Source organism: Podarcis tiliguerta (genome assembly GCF_965153285.1).
Source record: "Podarcis tiliguerta genome assembly, chromosome: 8".
NCBI classification, from domain to species: domain Eukaryota; kingdom Metazoa; phylum Chordata; class Lepidosauria; order Squamata; family Lacertidae; genus Podarcis; species Podarcis tiliguerta.
The window spans coordinates 27,992,757-28,009,892 of record NC_139541.1 but is presented as its reverse complement, the minus strand read 5'-3'; positions in this window follow the sequence as shown (position 1 = coordinate 28,009,892).

Genomic DNA, 17,136 nt, shown 5'->3' with positions numbered 1-17,136 from the left:
CAGCAGGTTGAAAGCAGCATAAGGTGGGATGCTGTCATTGAACTTGTTGTTCAAAAAATACACATTTTGCCATAAACCTGTTAGGCTTATGTATTCTTTTGTAATAAGTCTGTTTGCCCTTCCCGGGTGGACGGCTTTGCAGGAAGGCACCGTGTCTCCCCTATGTACCCACCTATGGCCAGCTGGATCATACTCCTGCCGCCAAATTGGTCGATTTGGTATATAGAGGGCATCGTCTGGGCGTGGTGCCAACTGACCAGTAGTGGTGCTTGGCTCCCACCCAGGGGAAGAATAAATACCCAGCCAGCAGGGCCTTTAAGGTCCTAGGGCTTCCACCCTTGCTGCCTTCACCCTTAGAAACACTCCCAGCAAAATGACATGTGCCATTGTTTTCCTCAATGCCTATGGCCAAACCTCTCACATCAGCAACCAATAAAGTTGTCGCCTTATTTGATCCCCAGAACCCAATAAGCTGTGTGTTGTCTAGTTATTTGCACCTTAGGGAATAGAGTGGTCACGGGGCTTTGCCACGCAAGTTAGCTTAATCATACTTTCTATGGGCAAAATTTTCTTAATCCATTCAGAAATAGATACATGTTTTTCCCCATTTTTAACTATTATAATCTTAGCAGTTATAAGGTTCAACACTATTCCCTGATCATTTTCCGGAATAACCTCTTTTAGATAACCAAGCAGAAATATTTTTGGTTCCTTGGGTATATGATCTCCTAACATATCAGAGATATTAGCCTGGATAGATTTTCAGAATATTTCTATTTGAGAACAATTCCAAAAAGATTATTTGAGGGGGAGCCATGGTTGATATTACTTTAAATGTATAGTGCAAATTGTGTACAAGTTTAAGCATCAAGAGTTTCCAACTATAATACAGGCAAATATGGATATTTGGTTTGCTATATCTCAACAAGTCAATACCTCAAACAATAAAGGGGAGAAGCCCTCCATTAATATTTTCACCCTTACTGTTTTGGCAATTAACCCAGAACCCTTGCCAATTTGTAGGTGAAAACAACCCCCAGGGCTTAGACGTCAGTGGCAGCTTTAAACCCAGAGTGAATCAGTGTGAATTATATACCCCTTTGCAAACAGGGGGGTGTTTTATAATAGAACCACTGACAGACCCTTAACTACAGTGGCGCTAGCGGGCACCACCGTAATGCGGGAATAAAACTAAATTACATCACTTGTCATCATTAAGAAAAATTTTCATCTCAGCTCTTCATCTGAAAAGCACCGCAGTTAATGAACGATTACTGAGCCATGACACCAAAATGGCTAAAATATAGGAATTAAGGGGAGGTCAACTCAAGTATTTTTTAAACCATGAAATTAAGGGACCCATTTGAATGGGCAGGCGGGTGCCACTCCTGGGCGTTCAGGGTCCCTGCCATGCTAACTTTAAGCTTACAAGGAAGGCATGCATTCCAGTTGCTCAAATGAAACTCTTGCAAAGATGGAAAAGGCAAAGTCATGTATATTCCAAAAGGGATGCTTGACATACTCTCACATATGCAGCTCATATGTTTTTGAATCATAGAATCATAGAGTTGGAAGAGACCAGAAGGGCCATCAAGTCCAACCCCCTGCCAAGCAGGAAACACCATCAGAGCACTCCTGACATATGGTTGTCAAGCCTCTGCTTAAAGACCTCCAAAGAAGGAGATTCCACCACACTCCTTGGCAGCAAATTCCACTGTCGGACAGCTCTTACTGTCAGGAAGTTCTTCCTAATGTTTGATGCGTTCTCTCTCTCTCTCTCTCTCTCTCTCTCTCTCTCTGAAATGCTTGAGAACCAAAGAATTATGGAACTGTAGAGTTGGAAGGGGCACTCAAGTTTCACCTAAAGAATCCTGGACAGATGGCCACCCAACTTCTGTTTGAGAGCCTTCAGAGAATTTATCGAATCCTCTTTTAAAGCCATCCAAATTGGTAATTGTCACACCTGTTGTATATCTTGTGTGTGTGCTTGTGATTAAGATGATAAATAGATAGATGATAGGTAGATGATAGATAGATGATAGATAGATAGATAGATAGATAGATAGATAGATAGATAGATGATAGATAGATGATAGATAGATAGATAGATAGATGATGATAGATAGATAGGTAGATGATAGATAGATAGATAGATAGATAGATAGATAGATGATAGATAGATAATAGATAGATGATGATAGATAGATAGATGATAGATAGATAGGTAGATAGATAGATAGATAGATGATAGATAGATGATAGATAGATGATAGATAGATGATAGATAGATAGATAGATAGATAGATGGTAGATAGATAGATATAGATGATAGATGATGATAGATAGATAGATAGATAGATGATAGATAGATAGATAGATATAGATGATAGATAGATTAGAGATGATAGATAAGATTTGCTTGTCAATGGTTTGATTGTCAAGTTGCATAAATCTTTCCCCACACACATACACACACCCCTCCTCCCAAATGCATCAGCTCCCGGCAAATGCTTTAAGGCACCCAGACCGCGTGAAAATACTGTTCTTTGATTTTAGAGACGAGCGCGTAAGTGAAAGTGAAGCTTCCCAAATTAAAACCGATGAATATCGGCTGCAGTGTTGTCACCTCGCTCTTTCGCTCGTGCTGCTTGCGTGACTGATGACAGCTGCAGATGCCGATAGATTTTTGACCTGTTCCAGAAATCTGGCACTCTGGAAGAAAGAAGTGGGGGGGGGGGGCTGGGAAACATGGCAACAACAATAAAAAAAGTAAAAGTAAACTCTGCAGCCTGCAGAGGAAGGAGAGGAGAGAGGGGTAAGCTGACAGCTCAAGCGGAGGAGGAAAATTAGAAAGGAAAGCCAGCGCGCCCATACCATATGGGCTCAGAGCATCTCAGGACAGCTGGAAGAAGCATCGCATTCCCCTTTCGCGTGTCCAAGACCGCGATACTTCCTTTTAATACGGCTATCAATAATGCTGAATGATTAACACCAAGGATTTATGTTAATTTCATTATAAGCTTTGTTGCCTGGTGTTGAATTAAGACTGTCAAACCATCCTTCTCCTTCATGGCAGAGGACTTTTAAAAAATGCAAGCCTAACACATAACATCTGATCATTAATATGTTAATAACGCTCCTGTTTTCGTAGATAGACCAGAGAAAGAAGCATTGATGGGGGGGAGAGAGAAAATATCTGTCTGAAGAAAGGGGACTGTTGTGCCCATCGACTCCCAGGGCGACATCTTCTGATGAATAAAGAATAACATCTTTTCGGAATCTTTTTTTTAAAAAAGACCATTTGCCATTTTGCGGGGCTCCACATTGTCAGTTCTGGCACATCCGCATGGGGAGTCGGACGAGGTTTAAATGTGTGGCATCTGTGCACCAACAAGTTCCTCATGCACCTGCCGTCCACGTTCTGCCAGGGCAAACTTTTGCATCAGCAGCAAACAGCGCAACGTGCATGACTAGCTGTGTGGTGTAAATCGGGAAATTATGAATGGAAATGAGTCAATGTATAGTTGTTTTTACGAGAAGGAAAAGAACAAGGGAGCGTGTCAAAGGAATTGCTGCTAATTTAACAAGCAGCACTCAGTGTTCCAGTGCTGCTTCCCAGATTTCTTATTTATCAAGAGTACTCTTACCCTGCCCTTTAGCCAAAAAGGTTCCTTGGGAAGATTGTTAAATCACACAAAGAAAAACCTAAGAACATCAGGTGAGCATGCTGGATCGACAGCCCATCTGGGCCAGCATCCTGTTCTCACATTGTGTGAACAACTGCTTATGGGAAACCAGCAAGCAGGATTTAGAATAAATAATACATTTTTATTTATACCCCGCCCTTCCCGGTTCAGAAAACCGGGCTCACGGCGGCTAATAGCAAATTTAAAACACTTAATTGATGCAACAAAAATAGCATAAAACACAGTACAAAACGTGAATAAAAATAATTCAGAATTCAAAAATCAATTTAGGGGGAAAATCCATCCAATAAACATTTGATGATCACCAGGGCTAGCTGGCTAAATTAATCCTATTTGGGCCAGCGAGGAGACCAGGGGAGAATTAGCTGTGGGATCCCAGAGCGGGTAATCTTCATAAAAAGGGGAGGGGGAGGGAAGGAAGGGGAATAAAAGATCAGGCTAAGTTCAAATTGAAAGCCAGGCAGAATAGCTCTGTCTTACAGGCCCTGCGGAAGATTTAAGCACAAGAGCGACACTCTCTACCCTCCTGTAGTTTTCTGTAACTAGTATTCCAACTGTGGAGGTCAAGTAACCATCATGGCTAGTAGCCATCAATAGCCCTCGTGAGTTCCTTAATTTAACTATGTACTGTGTGAACAAGAACATTACTTTATCCGTCCTGAACCTTCCGACGTTCAGCTTCGTTGGATAGCCACACATTCTAGTCTTGTGAGAGAGGGAGAAAATAAATTCTCTGTCCATTTTCTCCATGCCAGTCATAATTTTATGAACTTTTATTGTGTCATCTCTTACTTGCCTTTAATCTAAAAATTCTCAAACATTGCACCTTCTCTTCACAGATGAGCCACTCCCACTCACTTGATCATTTTGGTTGCCCTTTTCAGAACCTTTTCCAATTCTCTCATAACTTTTGTGAGGTGAGGCAACCAGAACTGTACACGGTATTCCAAATGTGGCTGCACCATACCTTAGTATAATGGCGTTGTGCTACTGGCAATTTTGTTTTCAGTTCTTTTCCCAATTCCCTCTAGCACGGAGTCCACCTTTCTCGTGGCTGCTGCACACACCTCCATCAAACGATGTACTTTGACCCCGAGCTCTCATTCCTGGCCCAGACTCCGTGAGGGCATAGGTGAAATTAACAGTTTATGCCCCAACATGCATCACTTTACACTGAATTGCAGTTTTACATTGAATTACATTTGCCATTTGACTGTCCATTTACTCAGTTTGGAGAGGTCCTTTTAGTCTCATCAGCAAACTTAGCACAGAATGGCAAGTGGAATAGGGGTCACAACTCTTGGGATCCTTAGCAAACTGCAGCTCTCAGGATTTTGGGGGGAAGCTACGGCTGTTTAAAATGGTAGCTTAGTGCTTTAAATGTAGGCTGCAGATAGAGCTTTAGCAAGTGGAGACAATCCAGGACCTAAATGTCCCTTTGCTAAAAAAAATGCCACCACTTGCATTTCAAAGTTTCACCAATGGCTTCTGACACGTAAAAAAAACACCTTCCCAAAAGTTCATTGCCTTATCCAAACACGCATCATATACTCGTGGGAATTCATGTGTTTCTGTGTGCACAGATAAGCATCTCAATGTCAACTTGGATCCATTTTAAGTGCTCCTGGAGGGCTGATCTGTTCATGTAACTTGCCTTCCACAGATCTGCTTGGTCATGGGAGCCGACCCTACCATTGGGCAGAATGAAGCAGGCTGCCACAGGCAGTGCACTCCAGACACTCCAACAGAGCAGCAAGTTGAAGGTGACAGCTTGAATAAAGCACAGTCTTTGCGCTTCATTCAGCCACTCCGCCTCTCCTTCATTTCTCAGTCTGTTTGTTGAAAACTGATATATCAGAGTGAGGTTGGGCACATACGTTCAGAAAATGATTCTCCATTTTGAGCTCCTGTGCCAGTTTGGATCCCAGAAAGGAGAGAGGGGGAAATGTAGCCTGTACCACAATATATGGTACCTACCTTGAAGACTGAGACATGGAAAGAAAAGTCAGTGAGGGTATGCAAGTTCAATCAATCTCTTTATTTGGTCAATGACCAATATTCAGGTATCCAGGATGACATTCCATAGGGGAAGGAGGAACCCCACTTCAATCCCCACACACCTGACAGGATATCTGAAGTTAAGCCTATTCAACACTCTTTTATTAGGGCGTTACTTTTCTACTGCTGGAGGATTAGACTGAGGATGGGGGAGAAAAAGCCAATTTTGCACTTTCCGAAACTCTATGAGAACTGAAACACAGCCATTCTACAAAATTCGCAGTCGTCTGAATTTTGTAATGCAGTTCGCCAACCAAGCATGTTTATGAAAATACATGTATTAGAGAAAAGTGTGCATGCAAATGAAAACACATTCTACAAAATGCATTATGCTAGGGAAAAGTGCTTACCAGTCAAAACTGCACATAAATTTTGTTTCTTGGTGCCAGTCAGTGTAGACAAGACAGTCTCCCTTTGCATCATATAGTTTCCTATATGCCCTGTCTCTCTCATACACACACAGTGGAAATCCCGTGGAAAGCTGAAGGTCATCAAGTCATGACCTCCACAATTGGAGGCAGTAATACTTTTGAATACCACTTGCTAGAAACCGCAAGAGGGGAGAGAGGGCTCTTGCACTCAGGTTCTGCTTGCGAGCTTCCCATTGGGGTATCTGGTTGGCCACTGTGAAAACAGGATGCTGGACTGGATGGGTCACTGGCCTGATCCAACAGGACTCTTATACTAAGGTTACCAGATTTTTTTCAATGAACCCGGGGAAACATTAAATAAATAAATAAATAAATACTACACGTTCGGGACATTGATGCTGCAGTGATGGCAGTGGCAGAGGGGCGGCTGCTGCCTTGACCTCAGTCACCACGTTTCCCCTTCCTCTGAGGCTTCTGTCGCCTTTCTCCATGCCTGGGCAGCCCCTGAGTTGTTGGTTCTTCAGTGGTGGTGGAGAAGTGGTGTGCGGTGGGTCAAGCATGGAAGGCGCAGAAGGAGGGCTGAGAGTGGTGGCGGCGAGGCCCAGGCAGCGTGATGCCTCCCTTCCCATTGGAGCAGCCCCAATCCCATTCCTACTTGCGTGCAAGCAGGAGGGGGCGAGGATCCATCAGCTGGGAAGTGAGGCTTCCCATTGCCTAACTGAGTGATCCCTGCCCCTCCTGTTTGCATGCAAGCTCTGATAGGCAGCGTGAAGCCTCCCTTCATAGCTGAGAGATCCCCACCCCACTCCTGCTTGCACACAAGTAGGAGTTGGGAGGCTCCTCCAATAGGCAGCATGAAGCCTCCCTTCACAGCTTAGTTGCTGGGGTCAGGGAAGGTGGAGGCAGCCCAGAAGCTGCATCTTAGAGCTTCTGCACCACCATCATATGGAGACTTCCAAGCAGCACCTGAAGCCAGCCAGAGCCAACTGCTCTGGGCTGCTGAGACTGCTGCTGCTGCATTTTCCAGGGACATTAGATGAAATCTGGGGACATTCCGGGGATGGAATTTGTCCGGGGACTTATTCACAAATCCGGGGACTGTCCCCAGGAAATGGGGATGTCTGGTAACCCTATCTTATATTCTTATGTTCTTATTATAGCTGAGAGAGAATTTGAATTGGTGACGCTCTCACCCAGGTGTGGGGATCCTTTGGCCCTCCAGGGGCGGCCAAAATACAACTCCCATTATCCCTGGTCATTGGCCATGTTTGCTAAGGCTGATGGGAGTTGTAGTTCAGCAGCATCCAGAGGAACAAAGGTTCCCAACCCTGTTCTAACCAATATACAGCTCCGGTTCTCATACAATAACCTTTGTGCATCCAGACCTAAGGGTTGGAACGTCATCACCAAAGTCTCTCTCAATCGTTACTAGACTTGTTGCTCTCTTACAAGGAATCCATTACTTGCAGGGATTTTTATTTTATTTTTTTAAAAAGCTAGAATTTATAGGGTTTTGACCAAATAGGAAATATTCTATTTATTCCTCCTGAAGGGAGTTTTTTTCCCTCCCTTTATGATGGAACTCTAGTTTGGCTGGTTTGGTCTGGGCTATACAGCTAACAGATGTCAAAACGTATGGACCACCCCATTTATCAACTAATCTACTCTTTGACTAGATAGGCACTATCAGCGATCTGGTATTGATCTCTGCAGGCCAGGGCTATTGTTCATCTGAGCATATAGCATGGCAGCAAGAATTAATGAATGAAACAAAACAATGCATACAAAATCGCGGCACCCAACTTCTTCTCTTTTGTTGTTTGTTCGTTTGAGTTTGGTAAAGTTTTTATGTAGTATCAAGAAGGCATTACTGTGTAACAGAAGCAGGGGGAAAGAATTCTAGGAGAGGAATGATAGGACATGGGCATTTTGTCTGGAAAGGGACAGCAGAGGCCAGAATGGAAATTTGCATGCTCTCCAACCAGTGGGGGGATGACTTTGGAGCAGAAGTCTTGGCCCTCACACAGCAGGCACCCAATGATGTTGTGTCCTAATGCTGGACTCAAGTATAGGTCAGGGATGGGGAGCCTCAGACCTGGGGGGGGGGCGCAAACATGACCCCCAAGCCTCCCTATCTGACCCTCGAGACTCTCCCCAAACCACATTCCCTCCCCAGTCATACCCCAGACAGTAACCCTCTGCATTTTTCCTTGGCTGGTAAAGTGTCCTTACTCCAATAATGTTCCTTGCTTGCCTAGGTGGAAGGTAGAGAGGGGTGTTTGAGTGTATATAGAAATTTATCTCCTACAACAGTGGTGGCGAATCTCTGGCACACATGCCAGAGAGGGCACTCAGAGCCCTCTCTGTGGGCACGCGTGCCGTCGCCCCAGCAGGGCTGTAGCTTCCGTGTTGGGGTGGGGGAGAAGGGCTTGTACCTGTGTCCAAAGCCTGCAGCCCTGGTGCCATAGCTTCCATGCCGGGGGTAGGGGAGGAGTGAGGAGGCAAGGAGGGCTCGTGTGCACATCCAAAGCCTGAAGCAACAGGGCCATGGATCCCGTGCTGGGGTTAGGGGAGGAGGAAGAGAGAAGGACTGGGTTAGGGTCAGGGTCAGGGTCAAGGTCAGGGTCAGTGTTGTTTTATGTTTTCTTGCGATTTTGATTCATTTGAGGTTGGTTTGCTTTTTTTCAATTTGTTGTGTTGCTGCTTTTTCACAAGTTGCAAGTTTGCTGGCTTTGTGGTTTTCTGGAAAGTTTCAGTTTTTATTTTGAATGCAGCCCTGAGGCCCCGGCACTGAGTGAGGGAAGGCTGGGCCACAGCCGGAAAGCGAGCAGACAAAGAATGTCGCCGCCACCACCACCCCCAGCCTGCTCCACTTCTGAGAGATCCCTGCCTCCACTCCTGCTTGCAGGCAAGTAGGAGTGGGATCGGGCTGCTCCGCTAGGCAGCGTTGCTGCTTTCACGGGAACAAGAGCTGGATCGTGCAAGCAGGAGTGGAGGCGGGGATCTCTCAGAAGTGGAGTGGAGGCTTTGTGCTGAGAGATCCCCGTCTCCACTCCTGCTTGCATGCAAGTAGGAGCAGGAGCAGGGAGCTCAGCTGAGGAGCACCTAGCTGCCTTCAGGTGGTGCAGGAGCTCTCAGATACAGTTTCTGGGCTGCCTCCACCTTCCCCAACCCCAGCAACTATTCAGCCTGGCTGTCTTCATGGGGTTGCAGGGGATCTGATGCGGAGGTGGGGGCTCCTTTAAACTTCTCCCTTGATCTTCTCCCCAATCAAATGTGACAGCACAGCCATACAAACAGCATTCCCAACATTTAATAAACCATTCATTTACCAAGAGGACAAGAGGTATCATTGTCTTCTTTTCAAATTTCTTGCAATTATAAATTTCGAAGTGGTTAGCACCTTGGACATTAATTCTGAACCAGGCTGCTTTAAAAAGCACTCTAAAACTTCCCATAAAATTGCTTCTGTTTTATTGGCCACATGCTTCTGGCATAGAGGTTTGAAGACCCATTGAAACACTGAGAACATTCATAGGGACAAGAAGTGGGGTGGGGGTGGGGTGAGTGGAAGGATATTTCTTTCTTTCTTTTTCCCAACTGAAAATTTGGGAATGCTGGACAAAACTGGAAGAAAACTTTCTACAAATCTTGTATCATTTGCAGCAACACAGGTGCTTTTTAAGACAAGGTTGCTTTCACTCAAAATGAGTCGCATGAAAATATTTATGGAAGACAATCTACAAGCATTGGAGAATGCTTGACCATGTCATGGGTCACCACTGTGCAAGTGGATGTGCAAGTAGGGCATTGGTGTATGGGCTTGCTAAAACCTGAACACACACCGGTTGCTTCTGTTGTGAGGGGGGATTCCATTTAGGGGTTCTATACGCAGGCTCACACAAGATTCCCAATTAGTCAGACTTTATTCAGTAATAAGTTGGGACGCGGGTGGCGCTGTGGGTTAAACCACAGAGCCTGGGACTTGCCGATCAGAAGGTCGGCGGTTCAAATCCCTGCGACGGGGTGAGCTCCCATTGCTCGGTCCCTGCTCCTGCCAACCTAGCAGTTCAAAAGCACGTCAAAGTGCAAGTAGATAAATAGGTACCGCTCCGATGGGAAGGTAAACGGCGTTTCCATGTGCTGCTCTGGCTCGCCAGAAGCATCTTAATCATGCTGGCCACATGACCTGGAAGCTGTACGCCGGCTCCCTTGGCCAATAAAGCAAGATGAGCTCCGCAACCCGAGTCAGTCACGACTGAACCTAATGGTCAGGGGTCCCTTTACCTTTACCTTATTCAGTAATGTATTACAGGACAGAGTCGAAAAGTGTATGTGAGAGCATTCCATTAGCACACACCCTATATAGGCAAGATATGCATAATCAACTATCTTCTGTCAATACAGCATCTCTCACCCAACCACAGTGCTTGGGAACACTTACTCAATCTAATTATTTTTACTGTACATGCAGGGTCCTCCTTGCACCTTAGCTGGAGTTGTATTTTTCACTCTAACAGTCACTGCTAGTCTCCTCCTAAAGTAGTTCTTACCAGTTTTGTGGTCAGGCTGCACCCTTGCATATGTGACGCTGGCCTCCCTGATAATGGGTTTTGCATAATTCCTACCTTGTCTTACTGTGTCTTCCTTCTGTGTGGTTCATATCAGAAAGTGGCATGGGGTGGGACAGAGATTTGTCTCTCAGGTGATTGACTGGCTGAACCGAGTCTATTTATCTCCTCTCCCTCTGAGTTTCACGATGGTGCTTCTGCCCCTGCAGTTCAGGACAGGAAGGTAGATAGAAAGATAGAAAGACAAACAAACAAACAGTGAAGGTTATATTTAATGATGTGGCTTGATCTTCATAAATATGTACAGGATTCGCCTTCGGTTCTAAGGCTGAGGCGATGACGTCTGAGCACATCCCATCCCTATTTATCAATTCCAAAAATTTATTGTCAGCTCAGCCCACAAACTAAATCTAACAAAGGCATGTTTGCTGTCTGCTCAGTGAACAAAAAACCTTCTGTATTTGTTCAAGCTTCAATACGCCACTGGCAGCTGAACTTCTCCTTATTAAATGCCACGTTATTAATCAAGAAAGATGGACCCTTTTCGATTGCCAAGAACCAAGCAAATGACTCAAAACTTAGCAAACTGGCAAATGCTTTTTTATGCTGAAAGAATGGAAGCAGGATTTCTATTGAATGCAGAAATAACTGGTGCTGTGGCACCGGGGAAGGGAGGGAAACACACAATTTTTCATTGATTAAGGCAAGAGAAGTGGAAAGAACAGAAATGCAACAGTAGATCCATTAGCCGGATGACAAGGAACAGCGCTCACATCCACTTACTAAACTGTTTTTGATTCTTTAGTACCAACATGCAGAATGATCCTTGCATTATGTTGCCAAGGAAAACCTTAAAATGCATTTATTTCATAATGTAGCTTTCGCGCATTATCATAATAGAGCCATCACTGTTGTTGCAAACACTACGGGGTCTCGAACACCTAAACGCAGCCATTAAATTGGGCATTTGTTACAGAGCGGGCATGTTAAGCTTCTCGAGTGATTTGTGTTGCCTGGCAAACTCCCAGCAGGAGCAATCCATTGTGCTAGTTTACAAGCAGGGGAAGGCAGGAGTCTCCGCTGAAAGTGGAACCCCATTGCATACCAACGCTTGGAATCCACAGCTAGCAAAATTCAACTTAACTCTTGGTCTGATACTGAACTTCCTCTTTGTGATCAGCTTGCTGTGGATGGATGTGGCGTGAACATAAGAAAAGCCTGCTGGATCAGACCAATGGCCCATCTAGCCTAGCATCCTGTTCTCACAGCGGCCAACCAGATGCCTGTAGGAAACCCACAAGCAGGACCCAAACCCAAGATCCCTATATTGCAGCAACAATATTCAGAAGCATTGCTGCCTCTAACTATGGAGGTAGAGCATAGCCATCAACAGCCCTCTCCTCCATGAATTTGTCTAATCCTCTTTGAATCCGTCAAGGTTGGTGACCCTCACTGCCTCCTGTGGGAGCGAGTTCCATAGTTTAACAATGTGCATGATTTGTAATGACTTGGAACAAAGTTGATCAACATGGCAACCGTCACAACGAGGTGCTGTGAATGTAGAGTGTAGATGAATACTTGGGGAGTGAGCATCTGGGCTAATTTCTCTTCGAGTGGAAGAACAAATGTGATCATCTCTTCTACAGTGGGAACAAGAGATCATAGAACTGGAAGGGATCCTAAGGGCCATCTAGTCCAACCCCCTGCAAAGCAGGAAGCACAGCTAAATAATGCCTGACAGATGGCCACCCAACCTCTGTTTAAAAACATCCACAGAAGGAGAGTCAGTCACCTGCCAAGGTAGTCCGTTCCACTGTCAAACAGCTGTTACTGCCAGAAAGCTTCCTAATGTTTAGTTGGAATCGCTTTTCTTCTCATTTGAATCTCTTCGTTTGGGTCCTACCCTCTGCAGCAGCAGAAAACAAGCTTGCCTGATCTTCCATGTGACAGTTCTTCAGATATTTGAAGATGGTTGTCCTATCACCTCTTAGTCTTCTATTCTCCTGACTGAATATCCCAGGTCTCTCAACCATTCCTCATAAGACTTGGTTTCCAGATCCTTTTACTATCTTGTTTGCATTCTTCTGCAAACCTTCTAGCTTGTTCATGTTCATTAGCAGATTCATCTTCAGCCAAGTTCTTATGAATTGTGACGCATTGCTGAAGACGACGATGGCATCCTCATGGCAAAGATGCTGGAGAAAGCATTTTGCTTAGTGTGGGACCAGCCACTGTTCAATGCTATCGGCAATTTACTTGCAAGCCAGCTGTAGTCTTGCAGGTTCAAGACTCAGTGGAAAATTTCCAAGGATACATTTCCATTGGAAGAAAGAATATTTAAGCATGCACTGCAAGATCTATCTCAATATATCTATTTGCAAAGTCAAAGCCAGCTTTGGATAATCTCTTAAGGCTCTTATGTGGTCACAGAGAGATGAATGATGTATCAAATTAAAGCACAGAACACACAGCTTTGCAAAAGGAAAAGAACAGTTTTACCAATTTGCTTCCCTCAAAAATCAGATAAACTCATCAAAGGGGGGGGGGGGAGAGACACACAGACAAATGCAAACTGGAACTTTTGAAACCACTGTAGTTATTGGTTGGATGTGCTGACTTCAGTTGATTAAAGTGAGCTCTGCCTTGCTATCTGTGCAACAGTAGAGAAATTATGGAATGTCTAGAAACATTCCAACTTGTCCTGGCTGAAACACAGATGACCAAGTAGATAAGTGCTTGAACCATCCCAAACACTTTCCCTTTAAAAAGCAGTTGAAAGAATATATATATATATATATATATATGCAGGTTTTGGTGTCCTCGGGTGTCTTCCCGTGTAAAAGTTGGGGTGTCTAGGCGACGTTTCGACGAGGTCTCACTCGTCATCTTCAGGCTGGTGCTTTCGGCTTCTTGTTACTGGAACAGAGCAGGATCTCAGTGTTTGAGTTCCTATAAATACTGTTGAGGAGGTGTGGTGTATAGCCTCCAATGTTCTGGGCAGAGAGGAGGTTCCCAGGCTAGTGTGCCTTTTCTTCTTTTGTTCCTTAATTACTTGAGGGATATCTTGAGTGATTTCTTGAGTGATTTCCTGAATCCCACTTAGGTGGGTCATTAGGTGTGGATTAGTTGCTAAAGCCTTCGTGTCTTGAACTCTTGAACTTTGTGAAGAGTTTTTCTGAGAAGATGGCTGTACTGCACTTGGTTGTGCTCTGGCTTGGCTTCGTGTATAGGGGCGAGCTGTGGTTTTGTGGCCTGTGCCAGCCAGATCTGTGTAGGGATTGCAGGGGGGTGCAGGATCCGGAGGTGCCACCCTGGTTTGGCTACTGGATGGTGTCTGTAATTTATCTGTGGAGAGGGTCTGGGTTTGGGTCTGGTGTGGTTGATTGGTGATGGCGTTCTGTGTGCCTCTGGATCTGGTGTCAGATTTTGTGGGGAGGGCTAATTTCCAGATGTCTGGCAAGCGGGATGTGTCGTCACGCTTGTTCATGTTGTGAGGGTGTTTCTCTATCTCGATGGCTTCCATGATTATTCTCTTGTGGTGATGTTCCATGTTAAAGAGCAATTTGGAATCTGCAAAATTAATTTCATGTCCTGTTTCTTTCATGTGTTGGAAAAGAGAGGAAGTTTTTTCTTCTTTTTTGACGGCATTCTTGTGTTCTGCGATCCGTGCATTTATTCGTCTGTTTGTTTGTCCAATGTACGTGGCTGGGCAGACTTTGCAGGGTATTTCATAGACCCCTTGGTTTTCCAACTGAATTTTATCCTTGGGGTTTCTGAGGATATTGGCTATTTTTTGGTTGGTGCAAAAGGCTGTTTTGATATTGTGTTTATGGAGGATTTTGCTAATTTTATCTGTAGTGCCCTTGATATAAGGAAGGAGGGCTATGCCATTGTTTTCTTCTGTGTCTTGGTTTTTGGGGGGTGTTTCTTTTTGGATTAGCTTCGTAACCCTGTTTTGCTGGTATCCATTGGCAATTAACACATTTGAGAGATTCTGTAACTCAGTTGTCAAGTGGTCTTCGTCAGCCAGGCGTTTGGTTCTGGAGATGAGAGTCTTGGCTACGGAGTTTATTTGTGCAGGGTGGTGGTGTGATTGTGCATGTAAGTAGCGGTTGGTGTGTGTTTTTTTCCGGTAGATAGTGTGTCCTAGGGAGCCATCAGGTTTTTTGTAGATTAGGACGTCAAGGAAGGGAAGTTGGTTGTTGGCTTCTATTTCCATAGTGAATTGTATTTTGGGGTGTAGGCTGTTGAGATGTGTGAGGAAGCTATCCAGTTTTTCCTTCCCGTGTGGCCAAATTACAAAGGTGTCGTCAACATATCTGAGCCAAAGTTTGGGTTTGTGTTCTGACTTGTCTAAAGCATTGGTTTCAAAGTGTTCCATGTACAGGTTAGCGATGACCGGTGAGAGGGGTGATCCCATAGGTGCTCCTTCTATCTGTTTGTATCTTTGTCCATTATGGATGAAGTACGTGTTGGTTAGGCAGTGGTTGGTCAGGTCCAAGATGTATTCGGGGGGATTGTATTTGTTTTGAATGGCTGTCAAGGCTTCATTAATGGGCACTTGTGTGAAGAGAGATACAACATCGAAGCTCACAAGTAGGTCATTGGGTTGTAGGTTTTGCTTCTTTATTGTTTCTATGAACTGGAAGGAGTTTGGAACGTGTGACGAGATGGATTCTGCATAGGGCTGAAGTTGCTTGGCGAGAAATTTAGCGAGATTTTGTAGAGGTGAGCCTATGGAGCTGACTATTGGTCTGAGTGGTGTTCCTTCTTTGTGTATCTTGGGGAGGCCGTAGAGTTTGGGGCATCTGGATGATTTTTCTCTGGGGATGATTCTTAGCTGGATTTCTTCACTGATAGGAGAGGCTTTTATTTTGGATTTGGTGGTTTTTTCCAGATAGGTGGTGGGATCTGTTTTTATAGGTTGGTAGGTAGGGTCTTGGAGTAGATTTGATAGTTTTGCTTGGTAGTCCGATGTGTTCATCACAACAGTGGCATTACCTTTGTCTGCTGGGAGAATGATTATGTTGTTGTCTTTCCTCAGGTTGGTGAGTGCTTTCTGTTCTTCTTTGTGTAAATTGCTTCTGGGTGGTTTGCTGGAGCAGAGGATGTTGGTGACTTCAAGTCTGATTTTATTGGCTTCATCTGGATTGATTTTGGTTAGGCTAGCTTCGACTCCGCATATGATGTTTTCCGTGGGGATGCGTCTCGGGGCGACTGCAAAGTTGAAACCTTTGGAGAGTACTTTGGTTTCAGTTGAGGTGAGGATCCTGTCTGATATGTTATGTACTGTTTGTTTCATGGGTTGTTGTGGAGGGTGGCTGGGCTTCTGGCGTTTCTCTAGTTTGTGGAGTTTGTTGGTGTGTGTGTCTGTCTTGTGTGAGGTCTCCGTTTCAGCTCTCCAGACGGCTAGTTGTTTGCATTTGTCCCAGAGTGCATATATATATACACACACACACACACACACACACACACACACATTTGCAAGCAGTGGCACTCAAGGAGTGGGTGTTTAACCCTTGCCCACATGCTGTTTCCCCAATCTAAATCATCCCTAAAATCTGCTACTGTACTCACTGTCTAAAAAAACAAGGTAGTTGAGATAGGTACCTGCTGTGCACCTGTCTTTTTCTCTCTCCCTCCTCCCAGCGTCTCTGCTCTATTCAAAAACAGCCCATCTTACTGCCAGGAGATCAGATCGTAGATCACCAGCATCAAGAAAGGTGTCGTCCTGTGCTCTTAATAGGAAGGGGCTCAGACAGGCTGATATGACTGGCACCCCTGTCGAAGCCCTGGCCAACCTCTGAAACATCCAAATGGCTTGAGCTGTTGACACGATCGCCCCTAAGCACCCTCTCTCCCTTTGTGGTGCCCCCTTTTGGCCTCCTGGTATACTCCAGCGCTTAGGGCAAGGAAACAAGCTGGGAGACGGCTTGAATGCAAGTGGAGGAAATATCCAATCATAGAATTGTAGAATTGGATGGTACCCCAAGGGTCATCTAATCCAACCCTCTGTGGTGCAGGAACCTCAACTAAATCATACATGACAGGTGGCCATCCAATGTTTGCTTAAAATCCTCCAAGGCAGTAGAGTCCAATTCCCAAGGGAGTCGGTTCCAATGCTGAACAGCTCTTACAGACAGAAAGCTCTTACTGATGTTTAGTCAGAATGGTGAAGTCAGTGTGATGTAGTGTGGTGTGGTGTAGTGGTTAAAAGTGGTAGTCTCGTAATCTGGTGAACCGGGTTCGCTTCCCCGCTCCTCCGCATGCAGCTGCTGGGTGACCTTGGGCTAGTCACACTTCTCTGAAGTCTCTCAGCCCCAGTCACCTCACAGAGTGTTTGTTGTGGGGGAGGAAGGGAAAGGAGAATGTGATCCGCTTTGAGACTCCTTAGGGTAGTGATAAAGCGGGATATCAAATCCAAACTCT